The sequence below is a fragment of the Phascolarctos cinereus genome, unplaced genomic scaffold (genome assembly GCF_003287225.1).
Source record: "Phascolarctos cinereus isolate Bilbo 61053 unplaced genomic scaffold, phaCin_HiC Scaffold_5;HRSCAF=322, whole genome shotgun sequence".
Lineage (NCBI taxonomy): Eukaryota > Metazoa > Chordata > Mammalia > Diprotodontia > Phascolarctidae > Phascolarctos > Phascolarctos cinereus.
In genome coordinates, this window is record NW_027555958.1 from 443034824 (window position 1) to 443054572 (window position 19749).

Sequence of the window (19749 nt, forward strand, 5' to 3'; positions counted from 1 at the left end):
GTAACAAAGCCATGACTACTCACTGATGATGTTTTACTTAGGAAATGCTAGGGAGTCAGCGAAGAACTAAATAAAAAAAGTAGCCTGAGTAATGTTAAAGGGTACAAAACAGACCCACAAAAATCAACAGCATTTCTATATTATAGCAACAACAAAAACCAAGGGGTAATAATAGGGAAATCTCATTCAAAATAACTGCAAAATATGAAAAATATGAGAGTCAATCTACCAAAGCATGCTCAATGTTCATATAGATTCGATTACAAAATGTTAACATACTTCAGTAATCTAATAACACAGAATTTTTTGCTTCAAAATATTGTCCATACATGAAGACAAGATACATGTCTTAGTCTAGAGCAGAAGTTCTTAACCTGGGGTTTTTGAACTCTTTTTTAAGAAATATTTTTATGAATCTATTTGAATATAATTGGTAATTCTAAGAACTGTATTTTAGGCATTTAAAAATTATTCTCAGAGGTGTCCTGTAGGCTTCACACTACTGTCAAAGGAGTCCACAACACAAATTAAGAACTCTTGTTCAAGAACAATTACTGATAATAAATAACAGGCCTCTATTATAACATCACATTCTGTGTATTTATACACAAAACAATATTTAACTTATTTCTCCATCTCTAATCTCCACTTAAATCTAGTTCCTTACTAGCATTTGGTATACCTATAGTAACTGCTTGTTAGTTCCATTTGTATTTCATTGGTGAATGCCTGGGAGAAATGGAAATATGTCTAAAGTTGACTACAGTGTCAGAACATGTAATCAAACCAAACACTAATCACACCCTTCAAGGAGCTTATATTTTACTGTGGGAAACATATCCCCGAGACATATGCACAAGAGTAACATATCCGGGGTAATGAAGCCACTAACATTTAGGGGAGGGGAAAGCTAAAATAGGTCTCCTTTAGGAGGCTGCACTCTTAAGCTGAGTTTTGAAAGAAGCCAGAGATACATAATAAGAGGCAACTGAAGAAAGACTCCTCCATCAGATTATGAGCTTCTTGAGAACAGGGACTAACATGTGCCTTACTATCCCCAGTGCTTTAGGACAGTTCCTAGCACAGAGTAGGAGCTTAATAAATGTTTCTTGACTGACTGATTACATTTCAGGAATGAGACAGTCTGAATAAAAACAGGAATTGGGAGATGGAATGTTAGATATGTCCATTAAAACATACTGTACAATATGCATTAGACAGGAAAAAGCAGGCTATAGCCAGAGAGTGAAGAGCCTTTTAATGCTGAACAAACGGATGTACATTTTACCCTCGGGAGTAATTTGGGCCTTCTGAGCAAGACAATGAATAATTCTTTTAAGAAGTATCATTTTGTGAATTGGAAATTGAGGGGATGCCCAAGTTGTGGTATATAGGATTGTAATGGAATACTATTATACTACAAGAAATTATGAATAGGCTAATTTCAGAAAAACCTGGAAAGACTTACATGAATTGATGCAAACTGGAGTGAGCAGAAATCAGGAGAATACTGTATACAGTGACAGCAATGCAATGATCAACTGTGAATGACTTGGCTATTCTTATCAATACAATGATCCAAGACAATTCCTAAGGAATGCAATCTACCTCCAGAGAAAAGAACTGTTGGAGTCCAAATGCAGAGTGAAGCATACTATTTTTAAGTTTATGTCTTCTTTCACATGACTAATAATGAAATATGTTTTGCATGGTAGCTACATGTATAACCTATATAAAATTGCTGGCCATCTCAGGGAAGGGGGAAGTGAGAAAAGAAGGGAAGAAATTTGGAACTCAAATGAATGAATGTTAAGTGAATGTTAAAAATTGCCTTTACATGTAATTGAGGAAAAAATAAATTATTTTTAAAAAAAAGAACATCACTTTGTGAACTATTTGGAAGATGAAACAGAAAGAAAAGACTTGAGAAGTATATCAATTATATCCACTGAAATGGAAAGGTGATATGAATCTGAATTAGGGTTGTAGTTGTGTAAGCAGAGAGGAGATCACGTATGAGAGATGTCCTTTAGGTAGAAAATACAACATTGGGCAACTGATTAGATAGATATCCAGGGGTAAGAGAGAGTGAAGAATTAAGAATGACAAGCAGTTTGCAAATAGGAGTAACTAAAACACTGGTGGTGCTCTACCACAATTAATTTACTATAGCTGACCTCTGTAAGTTTCACTCAAACTGAAAAGATTACAAAAGGCTACAGCTGCCTTTTATCTTCAACTGTAAAAGATCTAGGGGGTCAGAAGAGTCCAGTTCTAGGTTCTGGTGTTGCCACAAATTATCTGTGTAGCCCTGGATACTCAACTTATAAATGAAGACACTAGGTCCTCAATAAGCCAGATTTATTTTATAAATATAATCAGGCATAGCATAAACAAATCACTCATTTTTAAAAGGTTTTAAATCCTCAAGACATCAAGTCACTCAACATACCAATAAGCACCACTATAAATCATTAAGTACCCACTAGTACCAGGCACTGTGCTGAGCACTGAGGATACAAAGTCTCTCCTTAAACTCCCCCCTCTCAGGAAGTTCACAGTCTAATGGGCATGACACCACGCAACCGATGTATACCAGAAAAACTGAGGGTAGTCTCAGAGCAAAGGCATGAAGACAAAGGAGGACGCAGAAAGGCTTTTTGCAGAAGGTAAGATTTTAAGTGAGTCTTAAAGGAAGGCAAGGAAACCAAAAAGTAGAGATGAGGAGAAAGAGGGTTCTAGATATGAGGGATAGCCAGTAAAAATGCCTGGGAGTTCTGAGATAGATTTTCTTAAAGGAAAAGCAAGGAGGGCAGCGCGACCGGATCCCAAAATATGTGGTCAGGAATATGGTATAAGATTTAGAAAAGTAAGAAGGTCCCAGATTATGAAGCACTTTAAATGCCAAATAATTTTATGTTTCATTCTGAAAGATCAAGTCCCCTACATTTCCCCTCTCCATGGCACATGGGATTCCATTCCATGCTGTCTTCCCCAGCAGACTGTCAACTCTATCAACTCCCAATCATCCCTATTTCCTCACACATCTTTAATCTTTCCCTCTTTATTGGCTGCTTCCTTGTTGCCTACAAATAAGCCCATGTCTCCTTTATCCTTAAAAAGCCCAATAGCATTCACCCATCTCTATTAAACTAGCCACTGTCCCACATTTCTCCTCCCTTGTGAGCCCATCCCACTGTCCTCCTTGCTGTTCCTCACACGTGATACTCCCACTTCCATTCCTTTAAGAACTGGCTGTACCCCAATGCCTGACATGCTCTCCCTCTCCATCCCCATCTACCAGAATCCACGAGCACCTTAAAGACAGTTCAAATATCACCTCACCCAGTTCTTTCCAATGTAAAATGCCTCCCCCTCGAAGGTTATCCCTGATCTACTCTTTATGCATATTGTATATACCTATATAGGTAAATGTCACCTCCCTCAAAATTTAGGTTCTTATAGTGTTGAGACAGTTTTTGTAATGCCTGGTAGATAGTAACAAGCACCTAATAAATGGCTATTAAGTGATAGTGTCTCATTCACAAATAAGTAAATATTGGGAATGCATACTCAAAAATGTTTTACTGATGGAGTGCATCATCAAAAAAGCTTGGAGATCAATGCCCTAAATAGCTAAGAAAGTGCCAAATACTTTCAGAATTTATGAGCAAGAGATAATAAATTTTATAAACTGTAACATTTCAAGTAGTGGCATATCACCTCAAAAAATACAATGGAGAAATTTTTTAAATGCACTTTACACGATAAAAATAAAGGCTTATATAAACTTTGTAATATTACAATGACTCAGAATTGTATTTAATAGATGTTAGTGGCATCAAATTTATTAAAGTTTCCATTTTTTCTTTAAATCTGCTAAGCATAAGGTGATGAGAATACTTAGAAGATTTTCAAGAAAAGTATACACATCAAAATTATATTACACTCATTTGATTCTGGGGATGTTAAACCACTTTATATAATTAGTATTTTAATTTTCTAATAACATCTCTTCTGTCTTCAGTAGCCAGATTAGGGTTGGACTCAAACTGTATTTACTTAGATATGAATTGGACTCACTGCATGAAAACTGGCATAACTTCCAATTCTGAGATTATAATTCTGAGACTATGTTGACCTAATAAGATATAAATTAAAACATATACAAATTTCAAAACCCCTACAAAATAGTTATGAAACACTAGTTTAAACGACTACTAAGTCATTTCAACCCTTTCATTTAACTTTAATATATCAAACAGATAGGTTCACCCCATAATTTTAATCTAGTTTAAGCCGGTAGACTTTGTCCAGGTATTAATAAGCTTTGGGGAACAGGATCTTGTCAAAAATCAGAAGATGCTGAAAAGTGTATTATAAGAAATGTTATTCAGGTATATTTTTCAATTACATTTATTTGAAATGCAATCATTCTAGCAGCTTAAAATATTCAAAAGACCGCTAGCCAAAGAGGCAAAAGTTATCTCAACTAATGGTGTGATCAATCTCCCCAAAGTCACTTAAATTCTCCTATATCTCAGTTTTCCTATCATAAAATAAGGGCATTAGACTCTCAGCTCTAAGATCTCTTCCAGCCATGAGATTCCGTCTCAATATAGAAAGTTTATATAGATGAAATCTTACAGCATTTCAAACTTTTAGGTTTTTTTTATTTTAAAAATCTGCTATTTAATGTAAAGCCTATATATCAGATTGTGCACCGTTTTGGGGAGGGTGGGGGGAAGAAGGGGGAAAAAAATTTTCAACTCAAAAGCATATGGAAGTAATTGTTGATAAATCAAAATAAATTAATAAAATAAAAAAATCTACTATTTAAGAGCAAAGAAAAAAAGAATTTATCTAGAAAGAATTTTTTAAATCACTAAAGACCTATAAACTATAACATTTTTTGAAGTCATCCTTTTAAAAGAATCTCTTGTATGCTTAAAGAAGATCACATACTGATAGTCATAAGAGTATAGAGGTCACATTACGACGGTTTTCCGAAATCTACAATCTTTCAAAACTTAAAAAATGCACTAACATATTTTTCGAGGATAATCCATAAATGTCTCGTATTAGGCATCATGATTCTTTGATTTCTTTCCCTGATCTTTATTTCTAGCCCTACAGTGTTACCTCTAGAGGAAAATGAAGAGAACAAAGTATTCTTATACTCTTTACACAAATATAACCTATCTTGGTTTATACTTAGGTCTTTCTGTATCTTTAACACAAAAGTGGTCTATCAATATTAACCACATCCTCTACCCAAAGTTCTACTATTGCCTCTTCAAAGTATGAAGGTGACTCCTGGGTCAATACAGTACAAACTTTGGTAGGTCTTACTCAATCTGGAAAAGCTTCGTATGGGTCTGTTGACAGCTTACATGATAACTGTCTGGGGACCAGTCCAGCTAAGTTTGGAGAGCTCCATCATGAAGCAGACTGCTTGGTGATTCATTTTTAAGTCACTGCAATTTTCAAGCACCATCTAAAAATATAATCACAGCAGGCTTTTACAACAGGTAGAAAGCCACAAGATGGGGCCAAGAATACTACACGATAGAGATCTGGGGTCTTTTTCTATCCACTGTCTTTAAGATTCAAATTTCTTACTCTCCACATGAGGAAACTGGAAAGAATGGTGGTTTTCACTGAAGTTGGACTGGATGATCACTATGTGGGTGTCTATGGGCAAGTAGTAGGTATTGAATTGGGAACGCTGAGCTTCAAAAGGAGATAAGAACAACCTCCACTGTGGGCTGTGGAAGCCACCACCACTGCTGTCACCTGAAATTCCACTGAATGAGCTTATGGAGACTGCCCAAATCCTGGAGGAAACTGGAAAAGGAGGAGGAAAGAGGCCCAAGTCCTCCAACTGGCAAGCTGGTGAATAACATAGGAATAATTGTTTTCTCTTCACTTTTTACCATAGAATTTTTTAGAGCTAAGGTTCAATACACAGACACACATCATGCTATTCCTTCCCATGATCTGTGGTTATAATTGGCCCAGAAACTTTCTTTCACCCCCTAAAGGATAGGGAGAGCAAAAGGGAGGAATTTTACATGGGAGATGACAAGATTTGCTGTGAGAACTGGAATTCTATCTAGAATAAATTGTATTTAATCCAACACCTCACAAAGTATAGAAAGAAAAGATCCTAATAGATAAATGATTGAAATATTAAAAATCACATCATAAACAAATTAGAAGACATTATCCTACTCTATAGGTAGAGTTTGTGACCAAATTAGGGATAAAGAATATTACAGAAGGTAAAATGTGCACTTTTGATTACAAAAAAATTAAAGTTTTTCAACAAAGAAAACCAACAACTGGGAAGAATTCTTCATAGCAAGGTTCTCTAATAAGTCTCATTTTCATGATATATAAGGAAACAATTCAAATATATAAGGTTAAGAGCCATTCCACAAATGGTAAATGATCAAAGAATATGAACAGATAATTTTCTAAGGAAAAAAACCCATTCTATCAAGAGACATATGAAAAAAGATGCTCAAAATCACTAATGATTAGAAAAATGCAGATTTAAAACAACACTGAGTTTCCATTTCACAACTATTAAATCAGGAAAGTTGGCAAAAAGGAAAATGATAAATGTTAGAGGGGCTACAGGACAACAGGCACATTATTTATGTATGTCTGGTAAAACCGGGGACTGATCCAACAATGCTGGACAGCAATTAACTGTGCCCAAAAAAGTTATTAGACTGTGTGTACTATGCCCCTTTCACCCTCTAACCCAGCAATACTACTGCTAAGCCTATACACCAAAGATATCAAATGAAGAGGAAAAGTACCCATGTATACAAAAGTATATATACAGCAACTCATTTTGCAGTGGCAAAACTGGAAACAAAGGAGGTATCTTTCAACTTGGAACAGATGATTAGAAATTAAGGTAAAGGAAGGTATTACCATCATACTACAAGAAATGATGACAGGGATGGTTTCTGAGAAACCTGAGAAGACTTGAAAGAACTGATGGACAGGGAATCAAACAAGCAGAAGCAGAACAACATCATCTTGTGTACAATAATAACCCTGTGAAGAGAATCAACTTTGAATTCTCTTTAAGGAAATGCCCACCAGTTTCTGAGGAACCATGATAAAAAATGCAACCCACCTCAAAAACAGAGAACTAGCAGATTCAACGCAGACTAAGACTTTTCACGGGGTTTTTTGGACATGACCAATTCAGAACTCTGATTCATATAATTATGTATATGTCACCTGAGGTTTGTCATCCCCCCTTCAAATGGGGTGGAGAAAAAAAACAGATTTTTATTAATAAAAAAAATTTCAAGAGATGGCTAGGAGAAAATGGTTCCATATAGGAGTGTTTAACATTTTTCCTTCTAATTTTGCTAATAATATTAAATAACAGCCAGCATTTATATAGAGTGCATGTGTGTGTGTGTGAGAGAGAGATTACTCCTCTACAAGAAGTAGGTGCTATAATATCTCTGTTTTACATATGAGGAAACTGAGGCACAGAAAGGTTAAGTGACTTGACCAAATTCACACAGGTTATGTTTACGGCAGGACTAGAACTCAGAAATTCCTCTAAGTCTGGCATTCTAGTCAACTACCTGCTATGTTCAATAACTATGTAGCCACAGCACTTTGAGAATCTAAATCCTGTGAACATGGAAGGTCATGATCACAGAAAATACATCTGAAATATGGGGTGGGGACTACAGAACTGTAGATTTCCTTTTTTAAAAAATATTTTGAGTATTATTCCAGTCCTAGCTAAATTCCAAACCCAGTCATAAGTTTAAACTGGTTAGTGCTATCCCATCAGCACAAGAGATGTCAAGGCATTTGACTGAAGTGGATTTTATAGCCTTTAGGGAGTCTATGACATGCATGGACCAGCAAGGACCTTAAGTGGCTACTTACTTTTCTATGTCTCAAGGAGAATATTAGCTGATGGACAACTCAGGTATTACAGTCTCTCTCTGGCTAACCGTGACATGCTCCCATTCTGCAGGCTGCATTCAAATGGCAGAACAAGAGCTCATTTGTGCTGCTTCCACTAGAGTACCACTTCTGCAATGCTGTATCACAAATATATCCACGTTAAAAGAGAAACTACTTTTAGCAGAAAAACTTCCCAATTTCTATAGCATGAATTAAAATATTTTAAGTGTAATTAAAATAAAAATCTACCCAATTCTTTCTTCATACTGTCAGTAGTCTACTTGTAGTCTACTTATAGCCCTGAAAGTCCAGATTCCCTCACCCTACAGATCTGTGTTGGGTAACACCCATCAAAAGATTATCTAGAGAAGTTCTCTTAGCAAGGGAAAATAAAGAATGTCCTTTGACTGTTCAACTGGCTAGAACACAGAAAACTCAAATTCACTTCCCTCCACACACACACACACACACACACACACACACACACACACACGATGTCTTATTTTATTGAGGCTTAATAACATGCTTACATGTTATTAACAAATGAAGGTACAGAATATACCCTAAAAAAAAAAGAGACTCCAATTAGGTTATTAAAATTCAGACAGTATTGTTTTACTAACTGCTAGTTACTTCAAACCTGGCTTCTTCCTGCAAAATTACAAATCAAATGATTGTCAGTCAGCCTACATATTATTTGAACATACTTCAGAATGATTAAAGTTGCAATAGCTTTCTATTTAAGTCTCTTAGAGTCTGGACATTTTCAAAATTGCAAGAGAGCAAAAGTTCAGATAATAGTATAACTTGCTTTTGTTTTGCCTTTTTTTGGGGGGGGGATTAGACTCAGAAATCAACAGTTATATTGAATGTATAAAGACAATAAATTTTAAGAAAGAATTTCCATAAGGATTATGAGAGAATCATACAGTCTTTATATAACTATTTAAAGGGTCCCTTATGAGCTAGAGGAAGTCACTTTAGCTCTTCAAAGTCTCAATTTCCTCATTTGTATTTTAAAAAGGTAGACAGACTTCTTAACCTGGTGTCTAGGAATTTGTTTTTAAAAATATTTTGATATAACTATATTTCTTTTCTTAGAGGCAATCAGGGTTACTCAGGATCATACGGCTAGTGTCAAGTGTCTGAGGCCAGATTTGAAGGTCCTCCTGACTCCAGGGCTAGTGATCTATCCACTGGGCCACCTATCTGCTCCTGATATAACTACATCTCAATATAATTAGTTTCCTTTGTAATCTTGTATATTTTATTTTTTTCACTTAAAAACATTAAACAATCCATCCAAACAGGTTTCACAAGAACTGCATTACAATTCTGCAGTAGATCTCTTACTAATAAACAAGCTCCTGGATAGCCCAACGTCCTGATACACTATAATGTTCTTTCGAAACTTGTACACTGAGGATAATTTTGCTATGAAATGAAACAAAAAGGAAATACATAACAATTTAGTAAATTATATCTTTAGTCCTAACCAACCAACCATAACAGCTCTATCGCATTTAGTATTTGGGAATATTCACTTCTTACAAGTGATTAATTGTTGCCAACGCCTTCCTTTATTTTGAAGACTATCTGAAATATAAATGCAAAAATTTCTTAATAAACAATTCCCAACATGTACATCATTAGTATTCTTTTAACACCTATAAAATATATAATCAAGATATATGACGGTTTTTTATAAAATTATATAAAATAGGGCATGTGTTTTATTAATCACAACAAAATAGATATATTTAAAAACAGGTCAACAACAAGATTTATTATTTATCTGATTTTTACAACAAATATATTGGTTTATCATACTGAGCCCTTATATTAAACTGGCTGATGCAATTTTGCAACTTTCAAAGAATGAGAACTCGTGGTTGATGTAATTCAAGTTGTTCCACCAAAATAAAGACCAAAATGGCAATGTTTGGTGAATACATGGATTTATAGACTTCCCCTGTCCCTGGCCTAACCACTTATTACTCCAAGTACTCAGAATACTTCAAGGACAGAAGTACAACAATAGAGATGCCCATCTGTTCTTTCTCATTTTCACCACCTGAGTTCCCCACTGCTCACTGTCTCAAATCAAGGACTAGATTACCTATTGAGGATTTTTGGTTAAATACAGGTCCTTGTTTTTTCAATAGCCACAATGTTAAAGGCTGTCTGAGCTAGATTAGATAGGGGAATGTTATTTAACCTTGGGCTAGAAAATGTAAAACTTTGTTCAAATACACAGTGAAACAATCCATATCTATGAAATGGGGACCCTAAACCATACATAAGCATCCTTATGGGCCATATATTAACATAGAAAACCACATATTAATATTACGTTTTATTGTATTTTTATTTACTGTTAAATTATAATCTGGTTCAAAGTTAATCTGATTCAGTTGTACTAGGGAGTGTTGTAGGCCACATGTTTGTGTTGACACCTCTGATCTAGATCAGTAAGAACCACTGAGTCTTTACTACTTCTAATTACTGCATTTATGATTTTTAATGACAAAGTTATGTTCTCAATGCCCTCACCATACTTTGCTACTGCACTCTATTTCACTTTTTTCTCTTGATGTATTTTATAATTTCTTTTCTATCCTTAGGTCCCTAGGATGCAGAATGGAATTTAGTCAGGACTAATAAAACTACAGAATAGCATGATATAGTCATCAAAAAAGTGACCGCCATCTTAGGCTGCATAAAGAGAGGCAAAGAATATTGATCAACCAAATTTCAGATCCCACTATACTTTCCTCTTATCAGACTACAACTAAAACACTGTGTTTAGCCCAAAGTGCAGCATTTTTAGAAAAATACTGGTAAGTTGGAGATAGTTCATATGGGGAGGGCAGGAAATAATCATTTATATAGCACTTATTATGTGCTAAGTGTTATATTTCAAAATATTCTGTCATTCGATTCTCACAGCAAACCAGGGAGGAAGGTGCTGTCATTATCCCCATTTTAAAGTTAAGGTAACTGATGGATCACATAACTAATAAGTATCTGAGGGAGGATTTGAACTAAAGTCTTCCTGACTCCAGACTCAGTACTCTACCCACTGCACTCAAAGAAGTACAACTATGAGGCAGTGCAGCCACCTCACAGGAGTACAACTACGAAGGTGACGGTCCTCAAGCTCATGACATTATCAGGTGAGCACCGGTTGGATGAACTGAAAATATCTCGCTTAGAAAATACAAAAATGACAAATATATGAAAAGCTATCATGCAGAATAAGGACCTCATTCCAGTTGGCTTTGGAGTATAGAAAGAAAAGCAACAGATAAAAGCTACAAAGAAGCAAATTTAGGCTTGCTGTAGAGAAAAACTTCCATAACAAAGTTATCTCAAAGAACAGTAGGCTGTCTGGGAGTAAAGGGCTGTATAAACGCTTGCTGACCGACTGGCTGACTCTTTTGGCAGAGAGGTGATGCCCTAGAAATGCTGGAGAAATGTACATTTTCCAGCAGAGTCAATATGTGGATTTGTTTAGCTGATCTATGCTAAGCATCAATAAAGCATTGTAAAATGCCCATAACGGAAAAGGAGGCTGAGAGGAAAACACAGATGAGTGAGACAGATTTCAAACATACTAAATATATACTTTAAAAAGCATGTAATGGAATTTTGCAGTTTTACACACAATCTTCTTTCTTTATATTTCTTTGTACATAGAAATGTGCATGTGTATTGGTGTTTGTCATGTTCAAAAAAAATTTTTTTTTAATTTTTAAAAGACGAGCCATTTATATATGCCAATGATGTCACCAAAACACTTGTGGCAGCACTTTTTTGTGGTGGCAAAGAACTAGAAACAAAGAAGATGTCCACAGGTTGGAGAATAACTAGACAAACAATAGTATATAACTATAATGGAAAATTACTGCGCTCTAAGAAAAGATGAAGATGATGAATGTATGCAAAGTATGAAAAGACTTACATGAAGTGATGCAAAGTGATTAAGTAGGTAGAGCCAAGAAAACAATATACCCAGTAAGTGTTGTTCAGTCATGTTCGAGTCTTCATGACCCCATCTCGGGTTTTCTTGACAAAGACAGAGGCATGGTTTGCCATTTCCTTCTCTAGCTCATTTGATAGATTTAGGAAACTGAGGCAAACAGGGCTAAAGGACTTACTCAGGGTTACACAGCTAGAAAGTTAACTGAAACCAGATTTGAACTCACAAAGATGAGTATTCCTGACTACAGGCCCAGCACTGTATCCATTACATCACCTAGCTGCCCTATACAATAATTACAACAATGCAAATGGAAAGAACATCTACAATACAATGGAAAATGAATATTGCAAAATTACAAGGAATAAGCCTGCCCCTCCCCTCAAAGAGTGATGAGACACCTACTTCCCAAATCCTTTACAGAGACATAGAAATTTGCAAACATTGTCAGATTTTTTTAATGTATTAAATTTATTTTCCTAGGGTTTTTTTTCCTCTTTATTTTTTGAAAAAATTCTTTGTTATAAAGGCTAGCTCTTAAAAAGTGGAAAGATGAAAGTACTGGATGATATTAGGTGATGTAAAAACAAAAAGGTCTATGAAAATTAATTTTTTAAAATGCTAAACTACTGGAAAGATGAGCTTTTGAGGGAAAAATGTGTAACTATTAAAAAATACTAAAAAAAAAATACTGCATAATTTCCCAAAGGCAACCCAAACATTCTATTCCTTCAAGAGCTAATCAATCAACCAATAAACTAGCATTTATTAAGCTAAGTTACACAAAACCAAAACAATCTTAAGGAGTTCACAATTTAATCAGGGAAACAACATGCAAACAGCTACATACGAAGAAGACAGAATTGGCACATAGATTAATGAAGAGTGGGGAAAGGTTTCTTGCAGAAAGTGGGACTTTACCTGAGACTTGAAAGAAGTCAGAACTAGAGATGAGGAGGGAGAGTTCTAGGCCATGTAGACAATCAGAGAAAAAATTCCCCTGAGTTAGGAGACGGAATGTGATACACTCCAGCAAGGAGGCCATTGTCACAAGACTGCAGATTGCATGGGGGTAGAGGAAGGGAATAAAGTGTAAGAAGACTAGAAAGATAGGATGGGGCCAGCTTATGATGGACCAACTCTATAAGCTGCATATCTAACTTTTATCAGTCTAAATAAACGATAAGACATTCTTCAGTCACGTCCGACTCTTCATGACTCCATTTGGGGTTTTCTTGGTAAAGATACTAGAATGATTTTAGATGAAGAAACTGAGGCAAACAGGGTTAAGTGATTTGCCAAGGTCACACAGCTAGTAATCTCAGGACAAATTTGAACTCAGGTCATTTGACTCCAGGCCCAACACTCTAGCTGCCCCTTTTCAAGTTTAGATGCTTTGACTTCTTGAGTAATTTTTGGTCTCATTTATAGAACTCAGCAATGTTCCAGGGCCTTGATGTCATCTGCAAACAGAAGCATTTGTAGGACCATCTTATACGACTTTACATTAGTACTTACTATGTTTCATTCTATAAGCCTGGGCCAAATCTATCCCTTTTTGGTCTGTTATCCAGGGTCTTATTTATCCCTCCCAGATCTGTGCCACCTGCAGATACAATAAGCATTCCTCTACGGAAGTTACTGACAAAAATGTTAGACAAACACATGGCCAAGCACACAGACCTAGTACAGTCCACTAAAGGCCTCCTTTCCAAGGTGCCATCAAACAATGACTACTCTGAATTCAGCCATTCAGCAAGTTTTGAATCCATCTAAAACATGTATCTCCTAACCCATTCTCTACCATAAAGCATAGTCATCAAAAAAGTGACTGCCATCTTAGGCTGCATTAAGAGAGGCAGAGAATATTGACCAACCAAATTTCAGATCCCACTATACTTTCCTCTAAGCAGACTACAACTAAAATACTGTGTATAGTCCAAAGTGCAGCATGTTTAGAAGATACTGATAAGTTGGAGATAGTTCATATGGGGAGGGCAGGGAATAAGCATTTATATAGCACCTACTATGTGCTAAGTGTTATTTTAAAATACTATATCATTCGATTCCCACAGCAAACGAAGGAGGCTTTCCTATGCTTTACTAAAAATTTAGGGAAACTATATCTACAACATCCACCTGATTTAACAGTCTAGTAAACCTAACAAAAAAAAAAGAATGAACTATTCTTTATGAAGCCATGCTGAATCTTTGTGAATATCGTTTCCTCTCCTAAATGATCACTAATAGACTTTTGGTAAATGTTTTTTTGGATTTTGCCAGATGTCAAAAGTCAAGCTCACTGACCTACAGACTACAGATTCCTTTTAGTACTCATTTTGGAAAATTGGAGCATTTGTTCTTTTCTAGTCTCTTTAAAAGATCACTCGCACTAGTGTTAGACTCAAATCTGCCTATTTTACAATAGTACCATGAAATGTTGCTCATCTAAGCCTGGTGCCAAAGTCAAAAGCAACTCGGTACTCTTGCTAACTCTTCACTTATCTTATACCTTTCAAACTCTTCATTAGCCATCTTCCTTCTGTTCTTTCCTGTTTTACCTTCTAAGGATAATATTTGGACAGGATGAACTGTTTTCTCTCTATTATCATCATTACTTGTTTCCTACCCCATCCATGCCAAGTTCTAGTGTCTCTATGATCCTCCTCTTCCAATCTCAATATAACAGCTACCCTTCCCCCTGCCAAAGAAAAACACCATATCTTTTTCCATCCTTTGCTTTTCTCCAATAACCTCAGATGACCCTGAGATTTACTGCTCCTGATACAGTTCCTACAGACCATGCCTTCATATTCATCCTTTGTTACCTGGCATCACTTCCATCTTCTGTACTGGTACACTCAAATCTCTAAGTCCTTTCCATAAAAAGTGTTATCTGCCAGGTTTCTGCCATTTGGCACTTAACGAACCTTGTAAAATGACTATTATCTCTATTATACAGATGAGGAAACTGAGGCACACCTGCCCAAAGTCACAGAGCTAATAATTATCTGAGGCAGAATTTGAATTTGGATCTTCCTGACTCCAAGTTCAGCACTCTAAACATTATGATACTTAATTGCTCAAATGACATTTGTCCAATTTGTCATGATAAACTTTAAATCTTTGCTGAAATATTTCTTTTCTTTTTTTTTAAACATGGTCCCAAGCTAGTAACCATGTCAAATTTTTAAAAAAGCTTCTCTGGCATAGTCTATTCTTGATGAATCTATACTAAAGATTCTCAAGCTATCCTTTTAATAACACATTCTAAAATTTTACCAAAAATCCAAATTAAGTTCACTGGCTTTATTTTTATAGACCCCATTCTATTTTCTCTTTGAAAAATGCAACTTTAGCCATTGTCTCACCTGCATGGATACTCCTTTCTTATATACCACAATTTTCCAAAGACCACAGACTGCCAATTATCTGAAAAGTATATTAATCATTGCAGTATACCAAGAGAGAGACCAGCTGGGTGCACAGCATTCAGAAAGCTGGTGAGTCTTTTTCACACACGACCACCTGTGCTGGAGGAGATCCCAAGAGGCTCCATCATTAGCAAGGGTAAGCAAAAAACTAGTTACAGACAATACAAGGGCATGCTATGGAAAGAACTAATCATACATTCATCCTTTTCAGTCATACACCATAATAACTATGCTACCAAAAAGCCATCACTGAACAATTGCTATTGTAATCTCTGGTTCCTAAATTCTTATAATTGAAAAAGAAGGCAGTTATATAGGAAGGACATAAGCCTAAGTATATTAAACCACTGCATGAGATCACACAAATCATTTAATATCTCTGAGATTATCCTTTACCCTTAACATCTATATGATTTTTGTGATTCTAGGTATAATGTTCTACTATATTTAGGCAAGTCCACACCACAAAGATGTATCCTTAATTCTGTTTCCACATCAATTCTTCAATTATATTTCTAGAGAGCGAATTATAAAAATAAACCTTATTTGGGGAAAAAAATTTAACACACTCAATTTTCTTCTATTTTTCTGTTTAGTCGTCAGATACTAGATTCACTAAATTTTTTTCTCCCACATCTTCTCAAAATAATCTAAATAAGCTAAGCAGTAAGATGAAATGGTTAATAAATAAATGAAGAATGAATAAAGAGCTGAAGAAGGGTAGAAATGTGCTAAGAAACCAAGCCTTAGGGTATACTTACAAAACCTCTACCTTCTTCTGTCAAAAAACACCGTCCATTAACCTCCTGCAGGATACTTCTGGCACTCTTTACTGCAGTTTCTTTTAAAGTGCCCTGAGATAGAATGCTTACATTATAAATTAAATTTTGAGTATAACTCAAAATGCTAAACTCTGAACTAGGATCCAAACATGGTTTTCTCAATATCTGTAAACAGTTCAATTATAGTGGATACAATACTAGACTTAGGAGTAATGAAGACGTGGCCTGGAATTACACCTCTAATACCTACTAGTTCTGTGACCACTGAGAAGCCACTTAACTTCTCTGAACCCCAATTTCCTCATCAGTAAAATGGGGACAATACTCATAATAATACTTATTTTCAGGGCTACTGTGTTACTCAAATAAGATAATGTACGTTAAGAGCGCTGCAAAAACTTAAAGCTCTATAATTACTATTATGCATACAACAATTCAAATCAGTTTATAAGTTTTAATGACAAATACATACACAAAAAGTTGACACCTACTTGGACAACATGTATACTCCCCCACCCCCTCAAAAAAAGCAATCAAAATTCACCTGAAATCCAAAAAATACATTTGAAAGTTCAATTTTTGGCCTCAATAAATAAAGAGATCGATCAATCAATCAATCTATCTACCTATCTATCTATGCTGTTTAATAATTAGAATTCTTATAAGGCCTTACCATAGAAAGCAAGCAACCTTCCTACAACGGAAAGGTCACTGGAGAAGTATAGAGCTGCATTTTACCACTAAATTTCTCTAGCTTTGTAACCTTGAAAAATCACTTAACTGCTTAAAATCTCATTTTCCTCTCTTCTATAAAATACTTGTCTTACTGACATCACAGGATCAAATGAGAGAACCTATAAGGCTATAAAGTAAAAAGAATTAATCTCAAACATGGCTTAATTAAGTGCTATTTACTGTAAACTGTTTTCACAGTGTTCAGGGGAACCACTTTTTTACTTTTAAATTCCCTGATTAAGCTAAGTTTTGTTTGTTTGTCTGTTTTTTAGTTGGGATATATTTTAATAGAATTATCCTGGAATTTCCAATTACATCTTATTCTCCCAAACCTTATTCCCAATACCTGGTGGTCTGTGTCTCCATGGCATTTCTCTAACATGGTAAAACATCAAGGAATACAATATGAATTCTTTGCTATTTGAGTTTCAAAAGAACAACTTTTCTTCCCCAATTACTTTCCAAAAAAATGTCAGATATTTAGATTTGGAAAGTAAAACACACACACACCAAAAAAAATATATATACACACACATACACACACATACATATATGTGTATACATACGTGCAAATATGAATCATAAAATTTCATTCAAGTCCCACAATAACCCTTTAAGTACTATAGGTATTATTATTGTCATTCCCCCAGTAGAAAGTCCTTGAGGGCAGTTCAATGTCCAGTATAATTTTACAGATGAGGAAACTGAGTCTCAAAGAGATTAAATGAATTGCCCATAATCACAAAGCTAGTTTTCTATCTTCTCAAATTCAAATTAGGCACCCTATATGCTGTACTGCCTATTCACACTGAGCTTAGCAGCAATGCTAAATGCTGCAGACAACCAAAAATATTGAAGCTATCAGGGTACAGCTGCAGAATTAACCTTTCAAGATTTTATTTTTAAACCAATCTCAAAGCAGAGCAAAAATAAACAAAAGCAAACATCTGATCTAGAAAACTTTCTACAATTCAGAGATGACAGTACATACACAAATTCCTCAGCCAGAGTGCTTCTCATGGGCTATTATTTCATTAATTCCTTTCTGTAATGTATGAAGTAACTCAAGATGATGGCTGGTTTCCACTATATTCCCTAGAACACAGACTATACATCTTCAGTCTCATTTTAAAATAATTCCAACAGTTTTCAGGATTTTTCAACAAACTGAACTATATCCTAAGAGGTGTCATGAGCTCCTCCAAAGTACCAGAAAGACTGTGCATTTGAGATGTAAGAACAAAGAACAAGTGAAAAAGAAGTACAAGAAGGACCAGAATCATCTAAAACACTCCATTACTTTCTTAGGCTTATAACAGTCATACAATATAAGGCATTTGAACTCATACAAGTCAATGTATCTAGATCTGTATGTTCCAAGGTCAAAAGGGAGGATTGGGAAGAGTCATCTTTTCACTGTCTCATCCTCCTTAACTCCCTCTGTAGCAGATCCATCTATGTAGCAGAGGCCTCATTCTTTTACCACCACACAAGTCACTGGTCTCACCATCTCGTTCCTTTAACATGGGCTTTCCTCCCTGCCCTAAATCACATTCTACCCTTGTGTTTTCCCCTCTTCTTTCCAATTAAAAGATTTCATCAATTCTCCCATAGTTTCTATTACATCCTCTATACAAATGACTCCAAAACCTTTATCTTTATCCCCAACATCTCTCTAGACTGAGTCCCATATTCCTAACTGAATGCTACATCTCTTCAAATAGATGTTAACATCAATACTTAAACTCCTTAGGTGTCAAACTAAAATATTCCCCTCCCTCAAAATGACTGCCTATCTCTTTTAACTCAGGAGTTCTTAAGCTTTTTAGGCACTTGGTCTGCGATAGCCTGTGGAACTCCTTTCACAGAAATTTTTAAATGACTAAACTAAAATACTACATTATTATAAAATAAACCATTTACTTTGAAAGACAGTTATCAAAATATTTTTTTAAAGAACAAGTTCACAGATCATGAGGTTAAGAACTCAAGCTCTAACTTTTCTATTTCAGCTAATAAAGCCACCACCCTCTTAGTCATGTAGGTTTGAAATTCTTTAATCTTTCAATCTTCACCCCCTATAAATCTTTCCTCTACAATACTACTGTAATCTACCTCCTATATTCCACTATGACCATTCTAGTTCACTGCCCCTAGCTGAAACTGTTTTAAATAAAAGCTTCTTAAAGTCTACTTCCTCTTTCATCCATCCTTTTTACTGCCATCCAACAAATTTCCTACCATTTCACTGATCATGTTGTTCCTCTACCCAAAAACTTTTCATGGTAGTTCGACATCTGATCATGGCTAATCAAACACCACCAACAATCTCAATCCAGCTCTTCTCTTCCCTACTTTTTTCACACTCCCCCACTCAACGTACTCTGAATTCCAGGAAAACTGGATCATTCTTCAAACTCCATTCTGGTGCTGACTTTTAATATCCCTATGGCTTTACTCAGTCAGTTCCTTATGCCTAGAAAAAACACAGCATAGAATGCACACTTGACTTGAAACCAGAAGATCTAGGTTCAAATTCCAGCTCTGCTACTTATTACATTACTTCTAATTTTCAGCTAAATTATAAAATAGATTTTGATCAACTAGTCTGGGATCTCAACCACCAATCTCAATAACACTGGGAACACAGGGTATTCAGAAATTAAATGGCAACTGGAATAGTTGGGAAAATTTCTGTAACGTTTTCTATCTGTGCACCAAAAATATGGATATATTACAGACTAAACCATATATCAATGTAAGAACATTTATGTTCAACATACTATAAATTACTATGCTTGACAAGGTATCAGAGATAGGTAAAAGTCCTTTTTAGACATTGGTTTCCTGAGCCTTCCGA

The 19749-nt window shown here is 35.4% G+C and overlaps 1 protein-coding gene across 10 annotated transcripts in view; it reads right to left on the reverse strand.

Moving 5' to 3' along the window:
- The window catches only part of ZNF644 (zinc finger protein 644), a 113777-nt gene that overhangs the window by 66778 nt on the left and 27250 nt on the right, over positions 1 to 19749 (reverse strand). The window lies entirely within an intron of this gene.